The 15,536-nt window shown below is 51.4% G+C and overlaps 1 protein-coding gene across 7 annotated transcripts in view; it reads right to left on the minus strand.

The window, feature by feature from the left end:
• The window catches only part of FRMD4A (FERM domain containing 4A), a 450,500-nt gene that overhangs the window by 72,271 nt on the left and 362,693 nt on the right, over nucleotides 1–15,536 (minus strand). The window lies entirely within an intron of this gene.

The following is a 15,536-nucleotide window of genomic DNA, read 5'->3' on the forward strand; positions in this document are numbered from 1 at the left end:
ACCGGGGCTCTTGTTCATTGCCTTTCGGTTGGCGTTTGCTATATTCTCTTTGGGATCCTTGGTTCCAGTTATCCAGCCAATTCCTAGGTCCACTACAATTCTGACCAGAGTCAGCTTGACCTGTTATCTCAAAACATTCACCCTGGGAAGAAGGCATCTTACCATAATCCGGCTCAGTAGTCCGTGCAACAGAGTTCGTTGGGAACCAAATCAGGCCCTCCAACTTAATAAACTAGGTCCACAGATCATGAGCTTAGGAAGTGAAGAGGAGTATGGCCTTTGTTACCTGCACTGAAGGAGGGCTCCTTGACCGCTATCTTCTTCTGAGAAAGCCACATATCCAGCAAGGAAAACAATGGCTAATTTTTCTCAGTAGACGTAATGGAATCAAGATGTCCCCCCAGCTGGCTGCCTACTCCTCACTGTCAGACTCCACAAGCTCTGAACTGATTTAGTTAATTCAGTGACAGATGCCCAGAGCACCAGGCCTTGACCCTTTAATGGATGACCTCTTTTTAACCCATCAGAAACCTCTTAGCTTCCTTTGGCTTAAGAGTCATTACTCAGGGCAGAGAGAGAAAGAGGGTCAACAAGTACTTAACAGGCCCAGAGAAACAGGCCACTTTTTTCCCCTGACTGGACTACACGGCCTTTTATTTTTCTCCCTGGGCAGGGGGGAACATCTCTATTATCTTCTTGAGTGTACTTTGGCCTTTCTTCTAGAAAGACCTTACCAGAAATCTCTGGCAAATGTAAAAGCTTTAAAGGAAGCTCAAAGTGTTTTTCCTTCTTATCCTTGGCCTCGTGATGATCTTTCTTCCCTCCTCAGAGTGTGCTTCTGGGGGATGCTGCAGGGTTAGCGTTGAATGGAGAAGTTGGCCCGTGATTCTTGATATCTGGGTCTAGATTTGCTGTCTTTCTCTCGCTCTTATCTTAAGCAATGAGCGCTATGGCCCAGTTTTGTGCGGGTCAACGTGAGCTCCAGGCTTTCCTTTAAAAAGCCTTCAAGGCTTGGGGTTGTGGCGGGGGTGAGGGGAATGGGTTAAGCAGGAGACGGGGACGAAGGAGTGCGCTTGTCGCAATGAGCACGTGGTGATGTAAGTTAGTGCTAACTTACTAGATGGTACACCTGAAACTAATATTACACTTACGAAATGAAAATAAAAACTTAAAAAAACAATCCTTCAAGGCTAATCACACCTGCCCTGACTTCTTTCAATGGGAAGCCTCATGCAGGGAATTAAGGTGACATCTGGCACATCTAGAGGGAAAATGATGAGCACCTTCACCTGGAATGGCAAAGACCTCTGGATGGCCGTGAAGGGGTTTTGGTTGCTCTGGGGGAAAACCTGTGTTTTTCTCTTGGGGGCGGGGACAGGGGATGGCTGTCATCAGTCCTCTTATGCCTGGTGGCTCTGTCCGGAGGTGTGGCCTCACAGTAACCCCTGATTTCACAGGTGGAAGCCACTGGACTCCATGAAGATGGGGACAGGATAGAGAACAGGTTGGCAAGCACTTCTCCATGAAAGAAAGGTAGACTCTCACAACTAGAACCCTAAAAAAAAGCTTAAATGACAGTCCTCTACCTTTAAAAAAATTAGTAAGGCAGCCAAGGGCTCTTTGGGAGTAATTAAGAGCAGCTCATGTACACCTCAGGCTTCCAGAGTTGGCCGATCCCCCGGGAGGGGGAAGGTCTTGCAGACTGAGGTTTTCGTGGGCTCTAGGAGGGAAGCAGTCGGCTGCCGAGACCTCAGGTGTGAGCTCCGAGCCCTTCTGGCGGGATGCATCCCAGAGCGGCAGCCGAGCAGGCACGGGACCAGGACTTGGCAGGCTGCTTTCCGAGGCAGGCTGCAGCTGAGAACACTTGTGGTCTTACAGTGGGGACTGCAGCCAGCGGAGGTCAGCGACTGCCCCACTCCAGCTGCTGGAGGGTCCGGCCCCTCCCCTGGATGGAGGCATGGAGGGGCCCGGGCTGAGCTGCCGCCGTTTGCTGGAGCAGTTTTGTTTCTGTGCCTCTGTGTTTTTTCCCCCAGAAAGGAGGTTTCCTCTAGGAACCTCCTCTCTTCCTCTAGATTTTCTCTCTCCAGAAGGACTGGTCCTATTTTATAAAAATATTTTTTTATCTCCTCTTCCTTAGATTCTGAAGTGTGCAGGTCAGTTCGGGGAACTATGCGTTTAGGGGAGGTGAGGGGAGCCAAGGAGGAAACGGACACTTGGACTCAGCAGCCAGCGCTCCCTGGGGCTTCCCCAGCCCCCAGCCCATTCTCTGGGACATTCACGGGAGTATTTCTGCCAAAGCAAGGACCATCCTGTATCACAATGGTCTTTTTTCCCCACAAATGTCTTCTCTACCAAGCTGTAAGCCTCCTGAGCGAAAGTTCCTGGCACCTAACACAGTGCCCGAGGCTTATCAGGCACTCAAAAATGGTCTGTCGGGATGGTGAAGTTTTTGAAGTAGGTATTATGGCAATGGAAGCTCAGAGAGGTTAAGTCACTTTCTCAAAGTCACACAGGTACTAAATGATGGGAGCTAGGATCTGAACCACACTGTGAAGAACTGAAGGGTTGGACCTAGACATCCGCTTACAAGTAGAGCTCTCAATGGGAAGGCCTATGGCAACAGGGAAGTGGCAGTGAGGGCCAGCCCCAAGAGCCACAACCCAGGAACCACAGCCCTTCCCCCTTCCTGGTAGCCCTGCCTGAGCTCAACTCTATTCCACAGGCAACCGGGGGCATCTATGGTCGCGAGGTCCATCTGGACCTCGCCAGACCTGAAGAGACACCCACAACTCATTCTGCCTACAAACTGTCTGAAGTCAGCTGGAGGCTCCTTGTGAGGCTCCCCGCCCCCATCGTAGGGTCTTCTACCCCACCCGCAGGCACCCACGTGAAGCCCCAGAGAGCTGGGTCTGAGGGCCTCATGACCGCGTTCTGGCTGTGCCAGCATTCAGGGTTCAACAGGCTCACACTTTCAGGAAGGTGAGGTTAGCCTGGGTTTCCCCTTAGAATCACGCTCATTAAGTAAAAACACAATCTCACAGAACTCCCTGAATATCATATGGCTCAGCAGAAATGAGCTGCTAAGGTCCCCCCAAGACAAAGGGAAGGTTACTGGAATCAACAAACAGGGTTTCCAAGCAGAGGGTTTCCTGTCCTGCCTGAGAAAGAAAAGGCATCCAGACCCGCCAGCTTGGCTCATGGCCCTGTAGGAATTCAGTGACACACCCCACATGTCCCAGGACCGTTAGCTTTTTGGGTCCTTTTGGTGCAAGAGACAGAAGAATAAAATCGAGGGATGGTCCAGATGGAAGGAACTCCTTATGCTTTCATCATCCCATCAATAAGCCTAACGTGTGAAAACGCTGGTGCCTCCCTCCTCCCTTCCTCTTGCTTCTAATGGGCTCCTGCTCACTGGAGTCTTCAAACCCTGCCTTACAGGGGTGACGTGCTTGTCGTGATGTCCACGAGGCCAGTGCAGGTGGACACGTCCCCATGACTGGCGGTGGGACACAACACGCTAATGCTCGGCTCTGCTTTCACTCGCTGAGCAGCTGTTTATGGAGAAGCTATCATGAGTCAGGCACTGGGCTAGGCAGCACACAGGCAGTACTGGGGAGAAAAAAAGAAAGAGAAAAATCTCTACATTTTTCTGAGGGGGGAGGTAGGCAAATAAAACTACACAGTAAGGAAGGCGGAGCAAAACAGGTTCCAACGATGAACAGAAAGACGATAGGATGAGAGCTAGTAAGGCGGCTAGGGGAAGGCATCACTGAGCCACCACTGGAGTCCTTTCAGAAGGAAACTAGGAGGTGAGTCATTTGCCCTAGGAGAGGATATGGGGAACACAAAGGCCCACGGGCACCACTGGTGGGGGCCGGTGTGTTTGCTACAGTAATGCAGAAAATATGGAAGGAAACATCAGACGACAACAAAATATCCTTCAGCCATAAAGAGGAATGAACTCCTAATTCATACTACATAACACAAGGACCCTTGAAAACATTCTAAGTGGAAGAAGCCAGACCCAAAGGACACAGATACTAGGATTCTACTCACACCAAATGTCTAGAAGAGGGGACTCCACAAGACAGAAAGTAGATTCAGGGGGCCTGGGACTTGGGAGATGACATGGGGAGGGACCAAGAGCTCTCTGTGGCTTTTCTACAAAAAATTGACCGGTTTGACTGGTCAATCCTAGTTTGGGTTAATCACAAATCACAGGATGCTCTTTGGCTAAAACTTCATAAAGCTAACTATTTCAAAGGAGCCTGCAGTCCAGGACAAAGGGCCCCTGATCGCAGGGGGCTCCCCTTCTCCATAAGAAGCACCACCGACCCGTCAGAAGGTTCTCCTACCAGGGCCGTCTGCTTGGAGTTACTGTGGTGGCTTCTGTGGGTGACAAAGGACCCTTCCCCCACCCGCCTCCAGCCTGACAACTCTGAGCTGTGAGGGTGAAGGCATCTGGGGAAGGGGGCGGGGTTGTTCTCCTCAACGGCTGCGGGACCTGTGGTGCGTCCCAGAGTTGGCTGGTGGGAAATCTGGTCAGGGAGCTGGTTTTTATGGTTTTTCAAGCCCCACAGCTGCAAGCATAAAATCAATGATGTACCTAAACACATTCACGTGTGCAGACATGTGGAGGCAGCTCCCTCAGCGGGGCTCCTAACGCCTCCCACAGCCAGGGCTGGGTTTGGGTTTCCAGTCAACAAGAGGCCTAAAGAGATGGGCATTCAGAGCCACTCTGGCTCTCTGCACCCCCAATAAAAGGCTGGGACAGAACATTCAGCACAAGGAAGCTGAGTCTGCTCTGTTCAGGGGGAGTCCATGAACCACATCTGATGCTAGCATACATCTAGCATTACATAACATCATTACATATACATTAACCATTTCTAGAATGATTGTAGGGATTGGTGAGGGGGCTTACAAAGTCCCACGGAGCCATCAGAAACACCTGTTGGTGATGCTGGGAAGAACTGGCTGGTCGGATGTCACGGGATTTCACCGGCCACGCCCCTCTAGAGTTGCCCCAGTTCTTGGCTCAACATAGGGTTGTGACAAGCTGTGCTGTGTGGGGGTGACAGTGCCCCAGCAGAGCAATGGCTCGGGATATGGAAATGGAAGCACCAGCTGAGGCTTTAAGATGATCTTTCTTTTCAGAGGGACCAGTGAGCAGACCACCCTGTAGTGGAGGCCAAGAAAGGGTCAAGGGCAGGCTTGACAGGCCAGCACAAGCCTTGGTCTGCTGTGACAGCCCTGGCTGGTCTGATGTCCTGGTTGGATTGCTCACTGGGGCCGCCATCCACCACCTAAAGCATCCTGGTTTTGGCATGATAATCTTATGGTCACGAAAATACTGATCCCCTATGATTCCACCCAGATGAAGTGCCCAGACTCACAGGCACGCAACAACGGTGGGTCCCGGGGGGAGGGGATGGGCCATGGTTTAAGGGGACAGACTTTCAGTCTTGCACCGTGAAGGAGTCCTGGAGACTGACTGAACGACAATGTGGATATACTTAACACCAAGGAACTGGACAAGTAGAAAGGTTCCAATGGTAAATTCTACGCACATTTAATCACAATTTAAAAATTAAAAAAATAATTTTTTAAGCCTCATAGTTGAGACGGCTCTGCAACTCCTCACCCTCAATTGGGGTATAAAATGTTTAGGGTCACCTGGGTGGCTCAGTTGGTTAAGCCTCTGCCTTCAGCTCAGGTCATGATCTCAGGGTCCTGGGATTGAGCCCCACCCGCTTCAGGCTCTCTGCTCAGGGGGAGTCGGCTTCTCCCTCCCCCTCTGCCCCTCCCCCTGCTGTACTTGTATGTGTTTTCTCTCTCTCTCTCTCAAATAAAGAAAATCTTTAAGAGAAAAACATTTAGAAAGGTAGAAACTGAGGGAGAATATTAGGGGGAGAGAGGTGTGCTGTGAGCCTCCCCGACCTGGGGAGGGCAGTGGAGGATGCCTTCTGCAAATATCCTGAGAGAGAGCTCACTAGGGGTACCGGGAGAGCTTGAGGGCTACCTTCTGAAGTTAGGGGAACCAAAAACGACTGCCTCACTTCTTGCTCCAGAGATCAAAACACTGAGAAGCAGGCTGGCCATGTGAATCGGAGAAGGGAAAGGATTTAACTTTAAGCCAAGCTTGGAGCTTCGGTTGTTAGAAAGGACTGGCACTCTAATTACTTAACGAAATCAATTTTGCTAATCAAAGTGACTGTGAGGCTTTGTATTTATTACTTAGAAGTGATCCGACAAGTCAAAGGACTGCCCCTGTTTTCAATCTAGGGAAGAACCCATTTCTAACAAACACTATGCGATAAAAGAGATTTGCCTTTCGAGAGTCCCAGGTGATCGCTGTTCTTGTTAGACTAGTGAAGTCTTTGGGTTTTCATGAGCCAGAGAAACCGAATCTATTCCTGCATCCCTGCTGGCTCGTGGTTCCTTCTGGAGTGGGTGGGGCTCTGGGATGCTCCTTGCAGGGGTCTAGGATCCAACAATAGCATTTGGTTTTGATTTGCTTCTTCAACTTGCATCCAAGATCAGTGGGGTTCCCTGAGTAGCGGGAATCTGGTTCTGTGACTTAGAAGAGTCGGTCTCCAGGCGGCTGCTGGCCAGGCTGCCTGGGTGTTTATTAACATGTTATAAATACCTAGGCTAGTGTTTGACCCCTACTCTCCACGCATCACCGTGGATGTTTATACAGACCATCCTCCTCCGCAGGACAAGAAGCCTGAGACCGGGTGAGGTTCTGGGAAGCAGTTGAGCCCTGGAAGACCTCACGCGTCATGGAAGGGACAGGTGTGTCACTCAGGGAGAAGAGCTGCCTCTGCTCATCTCATCAGGTCTCCCTTGGGCTCTGTCTGAACCGGGCAACCATCAAAGACAGCCAGGGGTTTGCCTACTTAGAAATGGGCATTTTCTCTTTCTACCACGTTCTTCTGCGGGAATGTTGCCCTTCATCCCTCCTTCTGTTAACTGCTCATTTCTAGTTCTATGATGGGCTCGCCTCTTGCTTTGTTCAACTGTTTCTAGTCTCCTGACTCTCCCCACCTCAAGAGTCCTGACTGTCTCTATTAGCTGTCTTGCTGATAAGAATCCGAGGCCTGGAGAAGTGACTTGTCTTACAGCCCGAGAGCTAGGACTCAGGTGTCCTGACTAGCAGGCCAGCTGTCTTCCCACTACAATTAACGGCAGGGCAGGTAGAGGGGGCGCGGGGAACAGGAACGTGGTGCCCAAAGGGTTAAGCCAGCCCTGTAGGTTAACCCCCACAGCCAGTCCCCACCCCCCACTCCCCCGGGACCATCTGGCTGGGATCTTGAGGGCAGAGGGCACCCACCTCTATGGGGTACCTTCCAGCAGCTCAGCCCAGGAGAGCTTGGGATCTGTCTCTCCCAAAGAGAGACATTCCTCTCCTTCCGTAGGGCTGCTGAGAAACTGCTCTTCCAGGACAGCTTCTTTCTAAGGATGATCCCCCTGGATGGGGCAGTACTTTGAGTTTCTGCTCAAAGACCTTGTCTTCTGCCAAAGTGCCTGACTGACAGCAGCACGAGTATTGTGGGCCAGTTGCAACAAGAACACAACAAGATACAAGCCGTGTCCTTGGAGCTTTGGGTAACTTAGGACAAGGCTCTGACACGGCTTTCACAGAGACTTGTGCGAACAGATGGACCTTGGGTTCCCAGATCCAATGACCAAGGGGAAAAAAACAACAACAACAACAAAAAAAAACGGTCGTTTTAACAAAGAGAGATTGTTTGCTCTTCATGGCAATTCTTTTTTTTTAGATTTTTATTTATTTATTTGTCAGAGACAGAGGGAGAGAGAGCGAGTGAGCACAGGTAGACAGAGAGGAAGGCAGAGGCAGAGGGAGAAGCAGGCTCCCTGCCGAGCAAGGAGCCCGATGCGGGACTCGATCCCAGAACACTGGGATCATGACCTGAGCCGAAGGCAACTGCTTAACCAACTGAGCCACCCAGGTGTCCCTCTTCATGGCAATTCTGCCTCTTTCGCTCGGTATAAAAGAGGCCAACGACATTTCCTATGTCGGGGGCCGCAGCATTTTTAGAGAGAAAGTAAAACTCAGATGTCAACATTCAAATGGAGAAAATCTGACTCTACCTCATGGCTTAGTCTCCATTTCACAGATATAACAAGAGAGTCCCACAGAGTGAATGGCTTATCAACACTGTTTTGAATATGCTGGAAGGACTCGTGGACATGGAGTGCCGAGTCCCACCAGCTGACTGTCTGAGTGCACGGCTCAGGCGGGGACGTGGAACGTGCCCCTTTCGCAGGTTCCAGGGTGGGGGGCTGTGCTGCTGGTCCATGGCCATGTTCTGAGAACCACGGCTGTAAAACCCACATGCCCTACTGACTGGTCTCTCCCTCTTGGACTGATGGGCTCATGCCTTCTCTGAGAATTGCCCTCCATGGTAGGGAGCCACTTTGCCAAGGTCACAGCCCCTTCCCTGTGGGTCCCCTTCATCTAGTGATTGGGGATTAGGCTCGGCCCCCCCGTCTCAGGTGTCTCTGATGGCTCCTCACGAGCTCCAGAGCTTGGTCCAAGCCTGCATCGTAGCTCAGCCTCCCTCTCTGCGGCGTCCTGCTTCCTTCCCCTGCCCCACTGGCATTAATCCCAGAGTACTTCCTCCGTGCGAATCTGCCTTCGACGCTGCTTCCCACGGGGCCTCATGTGCCCCCTCCTGGAGGGAGGGTCACTTAAACATCACCTGCTTGGCGAGACCAATCCTGACCATCTGCCACTCCTCCTTATTCTGACTTGTCTTTCTTTTTTTTTTTTTTTTTTTAAAGATTTTATTTATTTGTCAGAGACAGAGGGAGAGAGAGTGAGCGAGCACAGGCAGACAGAGAGGCAGGCAGAGGCAGAGGAGGAAGCAGGCTCCCTGCCGAGCAAGGAGCCTGATGTGGGACTCGATCCCAGGACTCTGGGATCATGACCTGAGCCGAAGGCAGCTGCTTCACCAACTGAGCCACCCAGGCGTCCCTGACTTGTCTTTCTAGAACGGAGGACGTTGACACCGTGCATTGTAGACTGACTTCATGTCATCATTGGACCATCTTCCCTGCTGGGCCGCCCGTGCTGGGAGAGTAGGGACCTCTTTTGTTCCCTCCAGCAGCGCCTGGCCCACAAGCGGCAGTTCTTGAACAGGAGGGAGAGACTGGGATTCCCACGCTAGACAGAGAATTCAGCCATGCCTCCTACTGGTGTCTTGAGGACAGGAGATCTCTCTCCTACTTTGGGAAGGGCATTTCAGCTTCCTTAGAAGACAACTGATTTTTCCCCCTTTCTCTTGGGGAGTTCGGATGGCAAACTCCGGTAGAGCTCCCAACCACCCCATCACCCTTCTGGCAGGCCTGCTCCCCGGCTTTGAGGCAGGCCCCTCTTGGTGACCTGTGGTCAGGGCCCATCGCCTCCAGTCCCTGCACCCTTCTGGGTCCAATCCGCACAGAGGGAGATCTCTGAACTGATAGGGGGCAACCAGAGGACATCCTCCGATCCAACACTGTGAAGGAGCAAAGGCTTCAAAATATAAGGAAATGCTCAAAGCATGGCATGGGGTTCTTCCTCCACGTAGCACACTGGGTGCGGTGTCCAAGAGGGATACAGACAGCGGAACTGAGGGAGGAGCCCACCCAGGGCCCGCCAAGGCAGAGGGCTCAGCAGCCTGAAAATAAGTCAAGTGCCTCCAAACAGAAGCTGAAAAAGAGGTCGGCAGTGCACTTAATGGAGCGCTTATGGCTGAATAATGGAAGCAGGCTAGCTCCACTGGGAGTCAGTTCACAGTTAATGGAATATTTCCTGTAAATATTATTTTTTCTTCCTGTCTCATCATCAGAAATCTTTACTAATCTGGGGAGGTGACAGTAATGCATCAATTCCCTGAGCTAATGCCCCTGCTTCTGAAATACTCTCAGGAACCGTAGGAAGCTCCGCTGGCTGCTTGGGGACACAGGGCAGACCACTTACTCCGGTTCCTTCTCCAAATGTCTCAGAGGGGACCCCACGGAGCTCCTAATTGTACATCTAAGTGTGCATAAAAGCGCCCCCTAATTGCATATCAAATAAATAAGTAAATGATGTCTGCTGAATATGTAACAAAGAGCATAACGCCATTCCTCCCTGGCGGGCAGACCTCATCAGATGCGGGCTGGCCTGCGGGCCGCAGCCATAAATGACGATGAGCAGATATCGAACATCCCTTCCGGGGGTGGGTGGTGGTCCTGGAGCCACGGGTCTCCTGCTGTTTGTCCTCTAATGCTTATCGCCTCAGACAGAGCCCACAGGAGGGAGGACTCGCACTCTCCTGGCGCCCCATTTGGAAAGCCTTTCCTCTTGTAATTTATGATGGCTTCTAATGGTTCCATTGTTGGGGTGTCCACAGCTTTGAAGGGTGCTAGCTACAGCAGCATGGCAGAGAAGCAGTTCAGCGTGGCACCGAGTGGGAGCAGAGTCCTGAGTGTGGGACACCCTGGTATCCCAACACCTCTGGCCCTCGCACTTCCAGGAAGGGACTGGTGGTCCCAGAGATCAGGCTTTCAGACTTTCTCAGTTTTGCTCTAAGGAATGCAAGGTTCTCCTCAAAAAGAACCCTATGGGACAGATTTCTTCTAGTCTATTCATCTCTGCCCCGTGTGACACAGTTTCATGAGAGTTAATAACCAACACCTCCTCGAGATCTGCCACATAATTTTCATTTGAGTGACGTCCATAGCATGTCATCACGTCACCACCATCACCGTCACCACCAAGAGTCCCTTTACACAGCTGGCACTCAGTCTTCTTTTGATGGCTTAGGCCTCTTTGTTCAGCTGTAAATGCAAACTAAGACGAAGCTCAAGACTGACTTCAAGCACCCTTCAAGACTGGTCCATGTTTCTTTCTTCCCCAAGGCCAGGAGGATGGAGCTAACTTCTGAGAGCAAGAACCTTGTCCTTAGGCAGCGCTCCCTTGCTCCATAGGCGTGCACGTGTGAAAATGGACTGTGGTAGCTAGGAGCAAATGTGCTAAGATAATCTCTGCAGCTGCAAGATTCTATTTCCGGACCACTGTGACCCTCCTTCCCTTGTGTGGCCAAAGCCACACAGGCAGATGCATGGACACTGGGGTTCCAGTACATGCAAACCAAGCTCTCGACGGTGTATGAGAACTGTCCAACCATAAGGAGAGAGGAGAGGAGGAGATAGGCGAGCTGAGGCAACCAGAGGGAGATTTCCAAGAGTCACACAGTATTGCATAGGAACATCCTGGAGTTCAAGTGTGGGGAGGTGGGCACAGGGTGGGAGGGAACCACACGTGGCTGGGGAAAGGGGAGAAGCAGAAGGATTTGCTGAGGACGTAGCGGAGTATTTGAGAGTTTATCACAGATGTGGATCCGTAGCCTTGGATACTGTTTAGGGTGCTCCCTAAGCTTCTCAAAGGAACTCATGCGTGCAGGCAAGGGCTCATGTTCTCGGATACGTGTATGTAGTGTAGATTCCTATTTTGATTTCATTCTTTTTGTGGATTTTTAAGTTTTTGGTGGGCTATTCTTCTGCAGATGCAGTTCTAAAATACTTCTGTGGGCAACCTGGGTGGTGCAGTCGGTTGAGCCTCTAACTCTTGGCTTCGGCGCAGGCCGTGATCTCGGGGTCCTGGGACAGATGCTCAGCAGGGAGTCTGCTGGAGCTTATCTCCCTCTGCCTCTCTGTCCCCCACTCACGTGTGTGCTCTCACTCTCAAAATAAGTAACATCTTAAAAATAAAAAAAAAATACTTCTGAAGTTGGCTTTGAACTTCTGAACATACACAAAAGCCAAAACACCATTTTCAGGTGTCCCCGCGTGTTCAGCTGCTCCTGACACATGCGCCCTGAGGACAAAGAAGCGGGTTTTCTCCTGATAAACAGGAGCGGCTTGGGTTGGGGGTTGTGCATTGCAAGCCGGAGCCCATCTGTTAGAAGGCTTGGGTGGCAGTAGGAGCGTGTCATTAGGAAAGGACTTCCATGTTCTCTCTCCTCCACCTGTGAGGGACTCTGCTTTACTCCAAGTCCCCCAAAGCCACCAGAGCCTCAGAGTGACAATTAAGCAATGTAGGGAGACTCTGTGATCACAATGGCAAAGCGCACCCAACAGAGTGGCTAGAATGAGCCAGGGTCCCGCCCATTTCTGGACAGAGATCAGCTACCCGCCGCCCTCCTTTTCGGTGGATCACATGGAAACACTTGAGTGCGTTCTCACAGGCAACTTCTGAGTTCCTCCGGCTGTGTTGATGGTTTGCTGATGCATACCAGAGGATGCCTCCGGGCCCTCCGAAGAAAAGGCAGCAGGCTCAGCCTGTCACTGCCTCTACTTGAATGTTGGCTCTTAGAAAAGCGCTGCGTGTGATAGAGCTGCTGGAACTGGGTCAGAGTGTCGGCTAGCTCTGCCCCGGCTGGACGTGCAGCTCTTGCTACAGAAGGGCCTCCAGGTGCGCAGAACTGGGCGCCACTCCCTGTCTCCTGAGCAGCGCTGGGGGCCCACCGTGGTGGAGCTCCGCCTGGGCCCTGAGCAGGAGTGGTGGTGCTGCTGGAAGGCTACCCTTCCAAGGAGCTGGCCCTGCCTTGAGCCTGGGCTCTCCACGCACGGAGGCACTGCCAGACACACCTGCCAAGCTGGCTGACCTTCCCAGAGCTGGGCCAGGAAGTGCAGAGGACTGCAAGTCCTAACTCCAGGGGTCCTGACTCCAGCAGGCCTGGGGGGAATGGGGAAATGGCCGCTCAGAGACAGTCATGAGTCTCTGTGGCCCCCGCATGGTCAGTTCCCTGTGAGTTTCCAATATTCACGGAGACAAAGCAGCACCTGTCCGGAACTCTGGAGACTGAGTTTGGGCACTTTCTGTGTCACTCCGCTTCGGCAGGCAGCGGAACAGACGTCCTCTTCCGACCTTGATGCTGGGAGTGAGGAGAGGGAAGAGTTCCCTGCTGCGTTCCTACCATGGCTCCGGGTTAGGTCTGGTTTCCTGTGGGCTCCACCCCGCATCTTTGCAGACAAGAATACTCCTCCGGCTAATGAAACTCAGACATCTCTTCCTCGTCCAGCCCTTGCAAACACCTTTTCTTATTTCACGGGCAGACTGCTCATTAATTTCTTAAAGAGGACTCCCCAGATGACATCGGGTTCAGGGCTGCACCACCTGGTCTGTGCCACAGTGAATGTCATGGTGGGAAACCCAGCTGAAGTCTGTTCACAGCTACTAGAAATTTCTCTGTTGTGTCAAGAGTCTCTCCCATTCATGTACCCATTCAGTCTCTGGTTCAGCTATGCTTTTGGAAATTCTTCACACTCCGGAGCTCCCACTGGATACCGAACTGCTTACCTCTCACAACAACCCAGATGTCCCAACACGCCTCAAACTCTGCAGGTCCTAAACTGCCCTTATATCCCATGCTCTGGCTGGGAGGCATTCCAAATGCCCTCCTGCTCTGACGGCCACTGTCTCGACCACACAACAGATCAATCTCACCTACCTTCTAAACATCACCCTATTACTGAGACCCTGGGCCCCCACCAGTTCTGGCCTATGCCACCATAATTACGTCCCAGTTTGCAGGTTCTGTCCTGTATTTCTCCAGCTCATCCTCCACACACTGCCAGACCGATGCTTCTAGGACAGTGAGACTGCCATCCTGCTGCTCCTCCACGTCCAATGTTTGGTGGCTCTTACTGTCTCAAAGATGAAACCCTCTTCACAGTGCCTTCAGGGCTCCCCAAGCTGCCCAGTGGGGCCTTGTCACTCTCCTCTCTGGCTGGCCTCCTCTGCCTCTTGCTTCCAAGCCCAGAGGAGCTGTGTGCTTCTCCACCTGGCACGCTGCTCTCCTTCCTGAGGCTTCCATGCACTCTGGCATGCCCGCCCACCCAGTTCCTCCTGCTCCCACTCTGCTGCCTAGGAAGACTTTTCTTTCCTCCTTAAGCCCAGTGACTCTCCTTCAATTCTTCATCGACCCCCACGCAGAACTCTCTTAGAGCACTTGGGGACACCAACACAATTATACACCTCACTTCCTGACGACCCGGCCAGGCCTTCTACCTCTGCACCTTCTGCTCAACTTGGCACATAACGAGTATTCAATAAATATTTTTCTGAATGAGCAAATGAACGGTGACTTTGGTGGTTTTATTGTCCCTCAGTTAGTAATAGATTCAAGAATCTCAACTACTGGGGTGCTTGGGTGGCTCAGCTGGTTGGGAGTTTGCCTTTGGCTGGGGTCAAAATCTAAGTCCTGGGGTCGGGCTCCAGGCTCAGTGGGGAGTCTGCTTCTCCCTCTCCCTCTGCTCCCCACGAACTCATAACTACTTCCTCAGAGGCCACAGAAGCATCAGTTACTTTGCGTAACAACTCGGTTTGAATACAGCCAATGCTCTGAATAAATATCCTGACCTTTTAACATTTTTATTTTGCTGACCTGGATAAAATCAACAAATGAGTCTGTCAATGGCTGACCCTCTCAGTCAGTGGCTGATTGCCCACCCTTCTGGCTTCGTACTTTTCCCGATCCTGAAGCCTGTCAGAGTCCCGAGGGACCGCAACAATTGATGGCATCCCTACCATGTGTTGTGCCCTACGTTTCCCATCTATTGGGTGCTATCTCATTAATTCTGCAATCTTCATTAGCACCTCAATTAGAGAAATGAAACCAGCTCACACTTATTAATAAATGAAACTGAATGCCCAAGAATACATGTCAGCATGTCTTTTTTACCCCCAGAGGGAGAGCAGAATGCTACTGCTGCATTAGAACTCTGTTCACTGGGAACTATGCACATCCGCCTTGGTCTTCCACCAGGGTGGGTGATCAGGAACTGGAGGGATTGGGACCAGGGTTTTGCGAGAGGATCTAGGAGGGTTCTTGGCTCTTGCAAGCAGGAAAAAAGGTCAGCCAGGTTCCAAAGAGAGGAGAGTGGATGTCCAAAGGAGGAGGGAGGGAAGAGACCATGCAAGGGAAAAAAAAAAGCACAGAAACTTACAAAGGCCAAGTGGGAAAGAGGCAGAGGGGAAACTGAAAGAAAGAGACAGTGTGGAAGCAGCACAGACCCTGTGACCAAGAAAAACACAGAGAAACCAAATCACACAGGACCCAGTGCAGGTCTTACAGCATATAGAGAAAACTGGAGAGGTTTGGGATTTAGCCACCAAACCACATGTCCTTGGATGCCCAGGTGAATTGTTCCCAAGGGAGAACGCCCCCTTCACTTGCTCAGGATCTTTTCTTTGAACTTAACTGACTTACTGATCAACGGAGTGAAAATCCTCCCCAGAAAAGGACCATTTTCTCCCCCTATCATTTTAATAAAGCAGCTGGCTAAGGCAGATGCTAAGCAGATAGCCTACCATAAGCTCAGATATGTAATATGGATTTCCATCCCGTTCGTGGATAAAGAAGCTTGGAAAGTGATCCAGAATGACATAATGGTCCAATATTGCTTTCCCTCTCCTACAGCAAGTGTGGTTTTGATAGACTTTTAATATGTATTTCGGGGCTTGAACTGCATACCGTCTC

This window comes from Mustela putorius, unplaced genomic scaffold, assembly GCF_011764305.1.
Source record: "Mustela putorius furo isolate JIRA1106 unplaced genomic scaffold, ASM1176430v1.1 tig00003913_pilon_pilon_pilon, whole genome shotgun sequence".
NCBI lineage: Eukaryota > Metazoa > Chordata > Mammalia > Carnivora > Mustelidae > Mustela > Mustela putorius.